Raw genomic sequence first — 15,584 nt, forward strand, 5'->3', positions numbered from 1 at the left:
AATTACATCACTTAGTTCTTGGTTTTTGGATGTTATTACTATACTTGCATCATCCGCAAAAAGAACTAACTTTGCATCTTCATCAATATGGAATGGTAAGTCATTAATGTATATCAAGAACAGTAAAGGACCTAAGACCGAACCCTGTGGGACCCCGTGCTTGATAGCCCCCCCCCCCCCCCCCCCCAGTTTGAGGAATCAGCTGTTGTATTAACATTACATGAACCACTTATTTCAACTTTCTGCATTCTTCTAGTTAAGTATGAATTAAACCATTTTTGCACTGCCCCCCTCAAACCAAAATGATTTAGCTAATCTAAAAGAATTCTATGATTTACACAGTCAAAGGGCCTTTGAGAGATCACAAAAAATACCAATGGGTGATGTCCGGTTATTCAGAGCATTTAATATTTGATCAGTGAAAGCGTATATAGCATTTTCTGTTGAAAAGCCTTTCTGAAAACCAAACTGACGTTTTGTTAGTACTTTATTTTTACATATATGGGAGGCTACTCTTGAATACATTACTTTCTCAAAAATTTTTGATAGAGCTGTCAGAAGAGAGATTGGGTGATAGTTGTTGACATCCGACGTATCCCCCTTTTTATGCAATGGTTTTACAATGGTATATTTCAGTATATCGGGGAAAACACACTGCTCCAAAGAGGTATTACATACGTGGCTGAGAATCCTACTTATCTGTGGGGAACAAGCTTTAAGTATCTTGCTGGAAATGCCATCAATTCCGTAAGAGCTTTTACTTTTCAGTGAGTTTATTATTTTACTGATTTCAGAGGGAGAGGTTCGTGGAAATACAGTTGTTTCAAACTGTGACTTCACGAAATTACACGTTTTGGTAATTCGAGTTGTTTACCGCTGGTGTATACATTTACAAGATTTACTGAAAGAGGTAATATGGTTCTAACTTTTAATGGCATAATTAAAGGTGCTGCCACTCTATGAACACTACAGGAATCTGGTTGTATCCAAATGCAACTACAATGACACTACGGGTGACGTTACTATTGTTGCATTCGGAGACCCGACTTAAGCCTTCAACGATGGTGAGGTAACGCTATAATCCTTCGACCATAGATATGGTCGAAGCTATAATCTCTCCTTTCATGAACATCTTTGATGATTTGAAAATCTGTCATCAGAGGGGCATGTGTTTATTTATTGGGGTTTACGGTGGTTTGATGGATGACAACTTCGTTGGGCTTCACTGTTTATTTCTATATCGCTTGGTTTTGCAGTCCACAACGCAAAAAGTAACGTAAGCATATTAAAACACTTCCTAAATTTACCTTTTCTTATGAGTGCACAGCAGACGACTACCTTGTTTGCATTTCTGTAGTTTTAAATCTAAAGTCGTAGTATCTTGTACCTAAGTTGGCCTATAGACACTGTTTTTAAATACAAGCTCATAGTGATATTGAATTAAGCTTCGTAGCTCAGAAATAACTATGTTTTTTTGACGAAACATTTATAATGCACTACAAAGTGATAGGAACAGACCCATATCCTGCCAGAACAAATCACATAGATCTCGTAATTGTTATGTACTGCTGACTTCAGATTGGAATCCTGACCTTAAAGTTCTTCTGGTTGCTTTTATGTTGTATTTGCGAATAGTGATTGTAGCCTTTTTCGAGAAATCTAGTTGTTTATGTTGTTTCACGACACGAAGTACTTGGGTACAATTGCATATATTTTTAAATCTCTGGGCCCTTCTTCTGAGAACGTTTCAAAATTTGTGTGGTGCTTAACTGATTGCATGTAGGAAAGTTTCATCATACATTTCGCATCATATTTGAATGCTTAAGATAGACTGTAACTCGTTAACTATACTGTATGCTAAATTGTGGCAATTTTTTTTTAATCCATGTATTATAGGCCGAGTGAAGTAGTGCCCACTAACACATCAGATAAGCAGACAAGGTACTTTTACAATAATTTATTTGAAGTTCTCATATGTGAGTACGGCTGTGTACATTTTGATGCTATATTTGAAGTACTTTTGTTTAACTCTTAATTAATGGCAAGAAGACATAGTGCTTTGGTTTTTGCCTCAGTCAAGGATAAATAGTTCATCTGTTCAGTGACATAAAATTTTTATTTGTTGCTACTTAATTTTACTCATAATAATTGGTGATGACAAGAATGCCCAACTGTCACACTGTTTCACCTTACAGAATATTTTGATTGTCAAACAACAGTGTGGAAAATGTTTTGTTATAGGTGATGCAGGCAGATGTCCAGTTCTTCTGCAGTCATTGTTAACCTCACTTAATGACAAGTGATACAGTTACTAGTACTGCATTTTGTAAGTGGAAAATTCTCTGACTTGCATAACATATTGCATCCTATGTTAAAAAACTTGCCAAAATAAAATGCCTTATGTTTTCTGTGTAATATAAATCATCAGAAATTAAATTCTGAATCGCTAATAGAGATGTTGCTAAACATTTATTGTTTTATCATTTCAACAAGACAATAGGTGCTTGTGTTTTTTTTCCCTCCATCTTTCACCATTAACATGCAGTCGATGTCATCAGAAAAATCACAACTGTTTGGACATTATGTGTTACATGGGCCGTAGTCACACGACATTATTATTATTATTATTACATAGCAAAATATTACATGGTGAAAATATTACAGTGTTGTACCCTATTAGCTTATAGCTGCCGCTACACCCATATCTATACATGACAGTAAGCCTTAATTTATCGGCCGAGCGGTTCTAGGCGCTACAGTCTGGAACTGCGCGACTGCTATGGTCGCAGGTTCGAATCCTGCCTCTGGCATGGATGTGTGTGATGTCCTTAGGTTAGTTAGGTTTAAGTAGTTCTAAGTCCCATAGTGCTCAGAGCCATTTGAACCTTAATTTATCAATAAATTAGGTCATGTTTACAACTACTCTGAAATTCTTCTATACCATAAAAGGTATTTTTCTTCATCCACACTTTGGTTTTAGTTTTGAAAATATCCAGTGAAACCAGCTGAGTCTGTACGGGTAAAGTGTTGAACTTTTTGCATGTACATGTTGTATTGTGTCCACTTACAGGATAAGGGGGGTAAAGTCCTACAATTTTCAATTTTTCTAACATTATGGTCAATGGTGTGTAAATTTTTCCCACAATTTCAAACTGAAGGCATAGATTGTGGTGTTATCTATAACCCACCAAGATTTCAGCTCTACCTTATTATTAATTCCAGAGAAATTTAAAGTTAGGCAAAAAAAAAAAAAAAAAAAAAAAAAATTGCATGTTAAAGCACCGCAGGTCTTGCCCCATTTGGGATAAATATGGATTACAAAAGGATCATTGCATTAAAGAAAAACCACTTGTAATATCCCTTTGTGATGTCGTTCAATTGTAGCCAAGTGACTCAACACAATATTGAACTTAAATATCTCGCAAATTTGAACATATTGCTTAAAAAATATCTGTACAAAATAATACTTTTTTTCCCCACAAAAGCAGGATTGGTAAGGTAGCCTGAAAGAGTTCAGTGACTGATGCTAAGCTATCTAAGTACCTAGTAAATAGTGTAGGCCTACTTTGTTGAGTCATCTGAATAAGTTATTGCATTATGGAAGCATGAAGCATTCATCTTTGTGGGTTTCAACAGTTTCAGTATCGCATTGTCAACAACCCTTCCTCTATCACAATAAATTTGTAGGCTCCTGGAAAAATTCACCTTCAAAGCCTTCCTCCTGGTATAACGAAATTACCTCGGCAACAAAAATCCGGAAGCTGGAAGTCCTAGGCTCCTGTACCTTTTCTTCAGGTACTCCTTCACTTTACCTGAATATTTTTGTTTTTTGGCAGGAGAATTATATCTTTAAGTGAGATAATCTTATATAGTGTGGGTTGAATGTCATCTTTTGGGGGAGGGGCAGGGTTATTATTGGAGCATTTCTGTCATGTTACTGGGGCTATGGGTGTTAACCCCAAAACACTCCGGGGATTTGCTCTATTTCGCCATATTATGACAAATATCCCATGTTTATCTTTGGGAACAACTGCAACCATTATTTCCATTTGAAAGTGAAATTTAAATGCAGGAGTGTCAATAAGTTCTTCGTTATTCTTCTTTCCAGATGATACCGTATACAATGTTTAAGTGAAATATCAGAAAAGTTACATGTAAATAGGAAAATACAGTCTTGCCACATTTTCTCATCTCTGGTACGACCGACCAGGATGAACTTTAATGGAACAGTAAGTTCTAATAAGGCAAATATGCCACTTGTTGGTCAACTCCTGAATCACTGACAATTAATTCAAAAACTTGGTGTGGTTTTTTACCCCACATGGTGCTTTATCCTGCCTACACTAGACAAGAAAGTATTTGATAGCTTCAATTTTGTCGTTAGGGAATCAAACTGGTGGCTTTTGCTTTGTTTTCAGGTGAAATGATAAGTCCATATTTTTTCACCAGTTTGACTGCCTGACATTGCAAGTATCATATCTGTTGACAAAACATTGAACACTGATCACTTTGCACTTGTACAAGGTTTTGCAGTATCTGCTAACTGCATTCCTCCTTGTTGTGACGATTCTCTTGTGTGACGTTAGAGATGGCCTTCTTCATAATCTCAAAGACTGTGAAGAATATGCAGTCAGGTGCAGTAAAGATTTTAAATTATTTCTCACTAACAAAATACATTTTCTTTGGCAGTGGCTGCTGCGGAGTGGCTTGAGTTATTTTCACCTCCAACAAAATTTCTTTGGAGTGTTAGTTCATTGAACCAGCTGCAGACTATGATAACAGAAAGTAAATAATTCCAAAGTGCCAAATTCAAGACTTCAAGGCACTGACTCACACTGGCAGAGGAAACAATTTAACCAACTGTGATAGTGTCCACAATCTTATATAAAGGCGAATATTAAATAAATTCCTCACTAGTAATGCTGCTCATTTATTACATGACTACAAATAAATATGTATGGTGAAACCTGACAGATGATGGGGGCAAAAATGAAAGTTGCAATTCCACCCATCTCCTTGACCTGTGATATCATCAAAATGGCTGGACAATCCTATTTCAAGCACATACAAAATGGCAGCCATGATCACAAATTACACTTCACCTCCAGAATGAGATTTTCACTCTGCAGCGGAGTGTGCGCTGATATGAAACTTTCTGGCAGATTAAAACTGTGTGCCCGACCGAGACTCGAACTCGGGACCTTTGCCTTTCGCGGGCAAGTGCTCTACCATCTGAGCTACCGAAGCACGACTCACGCCCGGTACTCACAGCTTTACTTCTGCCAGTATCCGTCTCCTACCTTCCAAACTTTACAGAAGCTCTCCTGCGAAACATGCAGAACTAGCACTCCTGAAAGAAAGGATATTGCGGAGACATGGCTTAGCCACAGCCTGGGGGATGTTTCCAGAATGAGATTTTCACTCTGCAGCGGAGTGTGCGCTGATATGAAACTTCCTGGCAGATTAAAACTGTGTGCCCGACCGAGAAGTAAAGCTGTGAGTACCGGGCGTGAGTCGTGCTTCAGTAGCTCAGATGGTAGAGCACTTGCCCGCGAAAGGCAAAGGTCCCGAATTCGAGTCTCGGTCGGGCACACAGTTTTAATCTGCCAGGAAGTTTCATATCAGCGCACACTCCGCTGCAGAGTGAAAATCTCATTCTGGAAACATCCCCCAGGCTGTGGCTAAGCCATGTCTCCGCAATATCCTTTCTTTCAGGAGTGCTAGTTCTGCATGTTTCGCAGGAGAGCTTCTGTAAAGTTTGGAAGGTAGGAGACGGATACTGGCAGAAGTAAAGCTGTGAGTACCGGGCGTGAGTCGTGCTTCGGTAGCTCAGATGGTAGAGCACTTGCTCGCGAAAGGCAAAGGTCCCGAGTTCGAGTCTCGGTCGGGCACACAGTTTTAATCTGCCAGGAAGTTTCATATCAGCGCACACTCCGCTGCAGAGTGAAAATCTCATTCTGGAAACATCCCCCAGGCTGTGGCTAAGCCATGTCTCCGCAATATCCTTTCTTTCAGGAGTGCTAATTCTGCATGTTTCGCAGGAGAGCTTCTGTAAAGTTTGGAAGGTAGGAGACGGATACTGGCAGAAGTAAAGCTGTGAGTACCGGGCGTGAACGTGCTTCGGTAGCTCAGATGGTAGAGCACTTGCCCGCGAAAGGCAAAGGTCCCGAGTTCGAGTCTCGGTCGGGCACACAGTTTTAATCTGCCAGGAAGTTACACTTCACCTGTGTAGCGCCCTTGATACGATGAACCCACAAACAACTTCAAACACAATATTGCAGATTTCACTTGACCTTTATGGTAGCTACAACAACACACTTATATTGTCAAATTTGTCATTTTGGCCTCCAGTTACTCTATCTGTCTAAAATGAAGTCCACAATACAACAAACCAAAATATACAAAAATGTAACTTAACCAACAATACCTGTCAACCACAACCCAACACAGTTACCAAAAACTAACAAGAAAAACCCCAAACTTCATGAAAACTTGCATCATTACCAATATTGATATGCACAAGCAACTGCAAACACTAACACTCATCCACACGTATTAAAATAAAAAAGAAAGAAAACCATGAAAACATGCTCGTCAACCAAAGCCACTGTCACACAGATCTAGGCTACCCAACCTTGTCTTCGCCCACCCTCCCTCCCCGCCCCCCCCCCCCCCCCACACACACACACACAAAACCTAAAAGACAAAACAAAATCATCTGAAATCAGCCAAAAAACTGTAGGACATTGAGCATAGAAATCATATCTTTACCCTATGCACCAAGCAACAACCTATTTGCAAATTTTTATCACACACATGACAGACAAAAACAAATAAATCTCTAACCATAAGAAACTCATGGCACTAATAATTCTAAACACAAACATGTATCCACCAGCAAAATTGAAGTGCCTCACTAGCAAACCGCAACAAACTCTTTCAATAACAACCTAATACCCTCATCTCACTGACTAACATGCTAACTAACAACTTTGAAAGATAAAAACATCAGATACAGGAGACACTACCAAACATGATGCAACTCATAAACACATCACCATGACTTCACACAACGTAACACAGTGACGTCATGGATCAAAGCAGTTGGGTGGAATCACAATTTTCAGTTTACCCTATTTGGGTTGCAAGGATGGCAACTTGACTATCTAGCACAAGGGAGACTTCTATGGCTGTATATCCTGTAAACAGTGTAATGGATATAACATCACAGAAATGGTAATCTAATTTGGGAAAGTGCTAGAGAGTATGTGCTGTGCCATGTCTTAACACATGATAGTGGGAAGACAGGGTTTGGGTCAGTCTGTAATTTCCAAATGGTGAAGAGCAAATGCAGAAAGACAAATTCCTAGCTAGGCAGATTGATGACTTGGATTAGTGCTAAACACTGTCACAGGACATCTATGAAAGACACTTATTCTGGGACTTGACAGGATTCTTGTAATGGGAGACTCATGGAATTCAGGGGGTCTGATTAACACTATTTATTAGTGATCAAACTAACTACTAGACTGAAGGCTAGTTCCAAACATTAGAAAAAGCAAAGGAGACGCTTGGTTGCATGACAGAAGTCAGTATCTGTATCCTTGGGGTGGGGGGCAGTAACAGTAACAGCATGTTATGTACAAACTTGAGATCATCACTCCAAGTGAGAAAAATAGACGTTATAGCTTACCAAGGCTGGCCAAGAATGACATGGTGTCGGCACCCAAAGATCTGACTGCGAACTCCTCTAAATACAAAAACATGCATTTTTAAAGAATTGTGGTGGCACACTACTACTCCCTTCCTGTAGTTGACTCACCAATCCACCAGCAATTACCAACTTTCTGTCAACCAGATGAGTTGCTCTGCACCTCCAAGGTCTCTCTAGCCAACCACATTTAGATTCCTCCCCTTCTCCTATTCTGTAAGTAAGGTTGCTTCTGTACTTTACATTAACAAACCCCCAAGTTTGTCAGCAATACCATTCAGCAGAAAGCTGTAGGTCATTGACACTGATATTATGGCCAGCAACAACAGTGTTCTAAGTAACTTGGCCCTGCCCCCAGTCCTCTTCTGAGTGGGGAGAGCTATAGTAGAACTCTTAACTTGTCTATACCCACTGACATTGCAGTTTGTAGGAGCAAGTATCAAGCTTGCTGCCTCTGGTAAGACTTGCCTTTTTGTGGCCATCTTCTAGTGTGATGCCTTACTACAGTGTTCAGGTGGTGACTGGAGTTACCAGTTAATTCTCTGACATTAAACTTAACTCCCCTGGGACAGCTGTCCACAGCGTCTGCATTTTGCAGGGCTCTAGTGTTAGTGTTTAGCCCCACTAACTTAAAAGTGACCATTTTTGCCTGTTCTTTGCATTGTGTCTCTGACTTCCCATCTTGTAGTGCCCTTGATGGCTTCCAACAGCCTTAAGCATAACAAATTGCAAGTCATTACGTTGTCAGTATGTGACAGTTCTTCATGTCTGTGAGACTTAACTATTCCTCTTTTCTCATATTCGCAAGAGCATTATGGAGGTGATCAAGAAACTTCACTGACATATGCTACAAGATAAGTTTTTATAAAAGGAACAAACACAATATACAGACCATAGTTCGGGATTACATATACGTCCGATTCCACCCGTCTGCTTTGACCCATGACATCACCAATATGGTGGAAAAGACCATTCTAAATATCTCCAATACGGCACCTATGATGTCATTACATAAACATGACAACAAACTCGAAAATACATATAAGACCAACACACATATCTCCCTCCAAAAATATAATCAAACTAACAGGATCATGAATACATATAGACACACACAATCCCAAACCACACAAAACTACGACATAAAAACACCACGAAATCCCCTAATTCCGCTACACTTACAATATCGACAGGAATTGGTCTCTTCCCTTCAACTACATAGCTCAACCGCAATTGTTAATACTGCAAAATAAAAACCAACTACTCCAAATATTATAATCACGCTGGAGCTATCAATACCACAAAACCACACTTAAAACAACTAAAATTGGAATAGGACACTTCCGTTGTGACCTATCAACAGCTCACAATACCAAAACACACATAGCTATGACGACAAATTGGAATCGGTCACTTCCCATGATCTATGTAGCTCAAATACAACTGACGATACAAAAAAAATTGAAATTGGGTACTTCCTCCAAGATACATAAATCAGCGACAAGTGCCAATACCAAAACATCAACCACAACTCATGCAGTAAATAACACCAACCCAACAACACGCAAAAACCCCACTGAACAGCATAACATGCGAACAATAGACCCAAAGAAATGACTGCTTACCGCATTTCACTATTTCCATCTCAAGCCCAAAATGTTGCAGAAACTTAATGATGGACAACATTTCAGCTCGCAGATGCACACTATTAAACTTAAGTCATATTCACACCCGTAAAAGAAGCCAAAAAATTGAATTAAACGACTTACCGCGTGACAAACAGCAAACCAATAACATCAAATGACACCACAATAACATAAACACAACGGAAACTTAATTCTTCACTCACTGAAACCAATTTCCATTCTTCTATAACAGTCACGACCGATAAATGCACACTTCAAGAACCGACACCCAAATAAATCCAATTCACATAACACACAGACCATACACACACCACCAGAGGGCACCACCAATCGCAACAAGACGCATCTACAAGCATAACACATTCATAAATTAAACTCCACACCGTCATGACGTCACACGCCACAACACCCTTACGTCAGGGGTCAAAGCTGACAGGTGGGATCGGACGCCTCCGTTGACCCCATAGTTGTTTATAGAGCAACATGTAAGGTGCAGGTTGTGTATAGCACTGAACCCATTGACTAGACAACAATAACACAATGTAAAGGGTAGGCCGAGCACTCATTTGTGATATCGTAAATAATGCTGTTTCATAGGGCATGAGGGGAAGAAAGAAACATTCCATATGGGAAAAATATATTAAAAACAAAGATTCCATGACTTACCAAGCGGGAAAACGCCAGTAGATAGGCACAATAAAAACACACACAAATATACACACACACACAATTTCGAGCTTTCGCAACCGGCGGTGGCTTCGTCAGGAAAGAGGGAAGGAGAAGGAAAGATGAAAGGATGTGGGTTTTAAGGGAGAGGGTAAGGAGTCATTCCAATCCTGGGAGCGGAAAGACTTACCTTAGGGGGAAAAAAGGATAGGTATATACTCGCGCGCGCATATATATATATATATATATACACACACACACACACACACACACACACACACACACACACACACACACACACACACACACACACACACACACACACACACACACACACATATACAGACACAAGCAGACGTATTTCTGCAGACATATGTCTGCTTGTGTCTGTATATGTATGGATGGATATGTGTGTGTGTGTGTGTGTGCAAGTGCGAGTATATACCTATCCTTTTTTCCCCCTAAGGTAAGTCTTTCCACTCCTGGGATTGGAATGACTCCTTACCCTCTCCCTTAAAACCAACATCCTTCCCTCTTTCCTTCTCCTTCCCTCTTTCCTGACGAAGCAACCGCCGGTTGCGAAAGCTTGAAATTTTGTGTGTGTGTGTGTGTTTGTGTGTGTTTTTATTGTGCCTATCTACCGGCGCTTTCCCGCTTGGTATATATATGATTGGAATGACTCCTTACCCCCTCCTTTAAAACCCACATCCTTTCGTCTTTCCTGATGAAGCAACCGTTGGTTGCGAAAGCTTGAATTTTGTGTGTATGTTTGTGTGTCTATCAACATGCCAGCACTTTTGTTTGGTAAGTTACATCATCTTTGTTTTTATATACACATAACACTATGGAAAAAAGAAGCACTGGTACTGAAAAAGTACTGATACTGTGGATGGAAAAGAAAATCACTAATGTCATAAGGTACCACTGAGATTATGTTTACTGATAACACCAATGACTGTGCTGATGGCCGTTTCATCGTATGACAAAGGCAGCTGCCAGGTGCTGCAGCATGTGGCGGACAGTCACTGACGAGTAGGGGTGGAAGTGATGAGGGGTTGGGTTGGCGCAGTGTCTCCCCTCTCGTGAGAGGCTATAGGGCAGGACCAGGGACAGTGCGTGCATTGCATCATCCTCACCGAGGCCAGGGGCTGGTGTCACAGGTGTCAGCAGGGGCATCGGAGATGACACCCGCACAGGACCCAGCAACAACAACGGTGATGGCTGCAGCTTGGGGTGCAACCATGACGCCAGTTGAAGAGTGTGTGATGAAGTGTGAACCTCAGGAGCAGTCAGCCAGACACTGACCCGCTCTGTGGCATGAACCGGTCTGTCTGCGACACAGGAACAGGCATCAGCTGTGGCAGGGGTTTGCGGGGTGGTGGGCCCCCCAGAACAGGCCCCATCTGGCGTGGCCACAGCTGGTCGAAGTGATGGGAATTTTACCCATCAGGAGTGAAGGTGACACACTGGCGCCAGCCTTGGCAATGCTCAATAATGGCAGGAACCTAGTTTGGTCAGCAGCCAAAGCCACGAGCCCAGACAGGCACACTTTGCTGGAACTGTTGTGAAGCTGATGGTGCTGGTGGATGGAGTGTCAGATGCAGCAGGTGAAGGTGGTTCAGTAGTTGGTGTCCATGTAGCAGCTCCATTGGGCCCTTGCCCCCACTTGAGTGAAAAGGTATGGGCTCAAAAAACTTTTTAATGCAGCTTCAGGACACCTGTCAGATACCACTTCCACATTTGATTTTTAAATATTTGAACCAAGTGTTCAGCCTTGCCAGTAGATTGAGTGTGAAATGGAGTAGCTGTGAGATGGCGAACACCATTAGCCTGACAAAAACATGCAAATCTTCAATTAACAAACTGGGGGTCATTATTGGTATCCACTGTATACATAATCCCTCAATTGCGAAAATCTTGGAATAGGCATCCACTACAGTTAGCCAATACTGATTTAGGTAGGCCCCGGCAAAATTAACATGTAGACACTCCCTTGGGTGGAGCTACATGTTGCTGAACACAGTGAGTGCATGCGGTGTTAAACCACATAAAATCCTCGTCTATGTCTGGCCAACACATATGCCGAAGGGCCAAAGTTTTGGTGCAAGAGGTCACCCAATGACCGATACACAGAAGCCCCAGTATATTATGGTGTAAGGAAGTGGAAATCTTAAAAAAGGGAGCATCCTCATCCATAGGTAGCAAAATAACCCTAACAAACACAGGAAGCCGGTGCTTGATGGGAAGAAATTATGCAAGGCATCTGAGGCATGGCTCAGGATTTTTACTGACCAAACATTCTGCACAGAAGAGAGGACCCAACAAAGTACAGGATCCACGGTGGTGGCAAAGCTCTCATCTAAATAGAAACAAAGCAACTTATTTTGATCAAATGCCGTGTCTGGGCGATTTGAAGGTCAGATAAGGCATCGGTGTTGGTGTGTTATGCTGTTGGCCAATATTGGATCTGATAATGATAATGGGAGATGAAGATAGCCCACTGCTGCAAATGGTACTCTGCCTTGTTCGGCGTGGAAACCAAAGGTTTAATAAGAACAAGGAATGGCTTGTGATCTGTGAGTAAATGAAACTTAGACCAATCGCTAAAGCCTCCTTTCAATCTGAGAATACCACTGCTGAGCAGGAGTTAGTCTTAAAGAAGTGTAAGCAATAGGCCGTTCAAACTTCAGACCAGTCTGTACATTTGTGAGACAATACTGCACCAAGACAATGCTGAGAGGCCTCTGTAGCCAACACGAGATGCTGACCCGCTGGAAGTGGGCTGACACAGGGCAGATTGCAGCTTAGATTTAAGCAAAGTGAACACTCCATCACAAATTGGGGACCAGAAAAAAGGCACATTTGTATGGAAAAGCATGTGCAGGGACTGAGCAACTGTGGATGCATTTGGTAAAAAACATATGGTAGTATGCAACTTGACATAGAAATGCTTGCAGTTTTGTAACGAAGGTCGGCCACGGAAAATCTGCAATTGCATTAACATAGTGGTGCAACGGCTTGATCCCTGTGCAAGAATGTTTCAAATTCATTTGACGTGAACTGAGGTCAGTTGTCTGACACTAGTACTTCAGGTAAACCTTCTAGGCAAAAGACTGATGTCAACACCTGAACTGTGCTACGTGATGTGGCAGAGTTAATTGGCACAGCAAAAGGGAACTTGCGATATGAGTCAATCACAATCAACCAAATGGTGTTCAAAAAAGTTCCCGCAAAGTCTATGTTCACACGTTGCCAAAGCAAGTGCGACTTAGGCCAAGCAAAGAATTTTTATGGCAGAGCAGATTAATTGTTTGCCAGTGCGTGACACTGTAATGTCATGTGTTCTATTTGGGCATCCATACCCTGCCAAGCACTGTGTCTGCACACTAACTGTTTTGTACGAACAATCCCCACGTGTCCTTGGTGAAGTAACTGCAATACTTTTTTATCCAAAGCTTTAGGGATCAACACACATGATTGTCCACTGTCATTCTGAACAAGAATCACACCTTTCTGTACAGTGAGGCGATGCTGACGTGCAAAGTATTGGCACACTACAGAATTCTTTATGCTATTCAATGTGTGAGGCCAAGATGTGTGAATATAATTGAGCAAAATGTTCAAACCTAAATCAGCTTCCATGGCCTGTGCTATTTTCCTATAGCTCAGTGGAAAAGACTGAAGCAATTCAGAATCCTGAGCATCGATGTGCAAAAAGATGCAGCAGAAGTGTGAAAGTCTGTATCAGGGCCAATTGGAAGACGTGAAAGCGCGTCTGTATTACTATGTTAAACTGTCGGATGGTACACAGTCTCGTACTGGTATTGAGACAATAACAAAGCCCATCATTGCAATTTTTGGTCAGGTCGTACAGGTACCAGTTTCATCAGATGAAACAAGGACTGCGAAGGCTTGTGATCTGTTACTAAGTAGAATTTTCTGTCATACAAATAGTGGTGGAATTTGGTGAATCCATACGCAATAGCTAAACTCTCTTTTTCAATTTGTGACTGGTTACATTGAGCTTTGGATAACACTTTTGATGTGAAAGTGATAGGTCTGTCTTTATCACCAGTTCTGTGCGAAAGCACTGCATAGATTCCGTAAAAGGAAGCTTCAGATTGCAATACAACTGATTTTTCAAGATCAAAGTTAATTAAGCATTGATCACTGAGCAATGCATCATTAAGTTTTTGAAAATCTACTTGGCACTCATCTGTCCAAGCAAAGGGGACATTCTTGCAATGCAAGCGATGCAATGGAGTTGCAATTTGTGCAGCATTCAGTATGAACTGAATATAATAGTTCATTTTCCATAAATATGACTGCAATTCTTTGACATTGTGAGGAACTGGCGAGTCTTGTATAGCTAACAAATGCGACTGAAGAGGATGTACACCTTGACTGTTTATGACATGACCAAGATACTGCAATTAGGTTTAAAAAATCACACTTGTCCAGTCTACACTTTAGTCCTGGTTCAGATATCACATGAAACAAAGCATGTACATCTGGAATATGTTCTTCAGGTGTACGACCTCCTGCTTCTACAATATTGTCCAGATAGTTTGAACAGTTTAGTACTTGCACAGTCAGCTGTTCCAAATACCATTGGAAAATGGCGAGTGCGGAAACATTGCCAATAGGCAAATGCAAATATTTAAACAAGCCCAAATGAGTATTTGCTACACTCACTAGCTCAAGACAGTAGTATGCTAATAGATAATTTATTTGTACAGAAAGGGGATGTAAAACAAACACATGCTTATCCTGTGGTGAATGGATTTTCAGACCATGATGCACAACTGATTAACTTACAAAACCTAACAGGGTGTACTGTTTGGAAACCATTAAGTAAAAGTGTGAGGTCATTCAACCCGGTATCTGTAGAGCACTTCAGAGAAAGCTTAAGAAATGTTAATTGGAAATATGTATATAATGAGCCAAATGCTAATGATAAATGCAACATATTTCTTGATAAATTTATACCAATTTTGGAGCATTGTTTCCCAAAGAAAATTATTAAATGTAACACCGCACACTTTTCATAGAAACCTTGGATTGCTAAAGGTATTAAAGTGTCTTCAGAAAGAAAAGGAAAACTGTATGAGACAGCAAGAACTAGTAAAGATCCAGAAGTAGTTTTACACTACAAAAATTATTGTAACATACTGAGAAAAGTTGTAAGGAAAATCAAGAAATATGCATGTTAGAGAAAAAATTAACAACTCCGGCAATAAAATCAAATCAATATGCAATGTTGTTAGAAGGGAGACAGGAAAAGTACGCACTGGGGTAGGTAGTATTACTATTAAATAGAGTGAGACCATCCTAAACAACAGTACACAAATAGATAATGTGTTTAACAACCATTTCTTACGTGTAGGAGAAAAAAATTCGTGAGAACAGTTCAAAAGAAAAAGCCAGGCAGTACATGGAAGAGCCTGTTAAAAAAAAAAAGTCACATTAAGTTTCACCTAACAACCTCTTGTGAAGTAAGTAAAATCATTAAATCTTTGAAAAATAAATGTTCTGTTGGAGTAGATGACATCTGTAATAAG

At 40.6% G+C, this 15,584-nt stretch overlaps 1 protein-coding gene across 7 annotated transcripts in view; it reads left to right on the plus strand.

Moving 5' to 3' along the window:
- Positions 1 to 1,118: 1,118 nt before the first annotated feature.
- Positions 1,119 to 15,584, plus strand: part of LOC126344938 (oxysterol-binding protein-related protein 1-like) — a 413,895-nt gene continuing 399,429 nt past the window's right edge. Inside the window, exons 1-3 of one of the 7 annotated variants that reach the window (XM_050002061.1) lie at positions 1,154 to 1,276; positions 1,897 to 1,941; positions 2,242 to 2,326. The gene's annotated coding sequence lies outside the window, so the exon portion shown is untranslated. Of the gene's footprint in view, positions 1,277 to 1,896; positions 1,942 to 2,241; positions 2,327 to 15,584 lie in introns of all 7 variants that reach the window. The other 6 variants (XM_050002065.1, XM_050002064.1, XM_050002066.1 and 3 more) reach the window with 6 other exon arrangements.

The sequence above is a fragment of the Schistocerca gregaria genome, chromosome 1 (genome assembly GCF_023897955.1).
Source record: "Schistocerca gregaria isolate iqSchGreg1 chromosome 1, iqSchGreg1.2, whole genome shotgun sequence".
In the NCBI taxonomy this organism is placed as follows: Eukaryota; Metazoa; Arthropoda; class Insecta; order Orthoptera; family Acrididae; genus Schistocerca; species Schistocerca gregaria.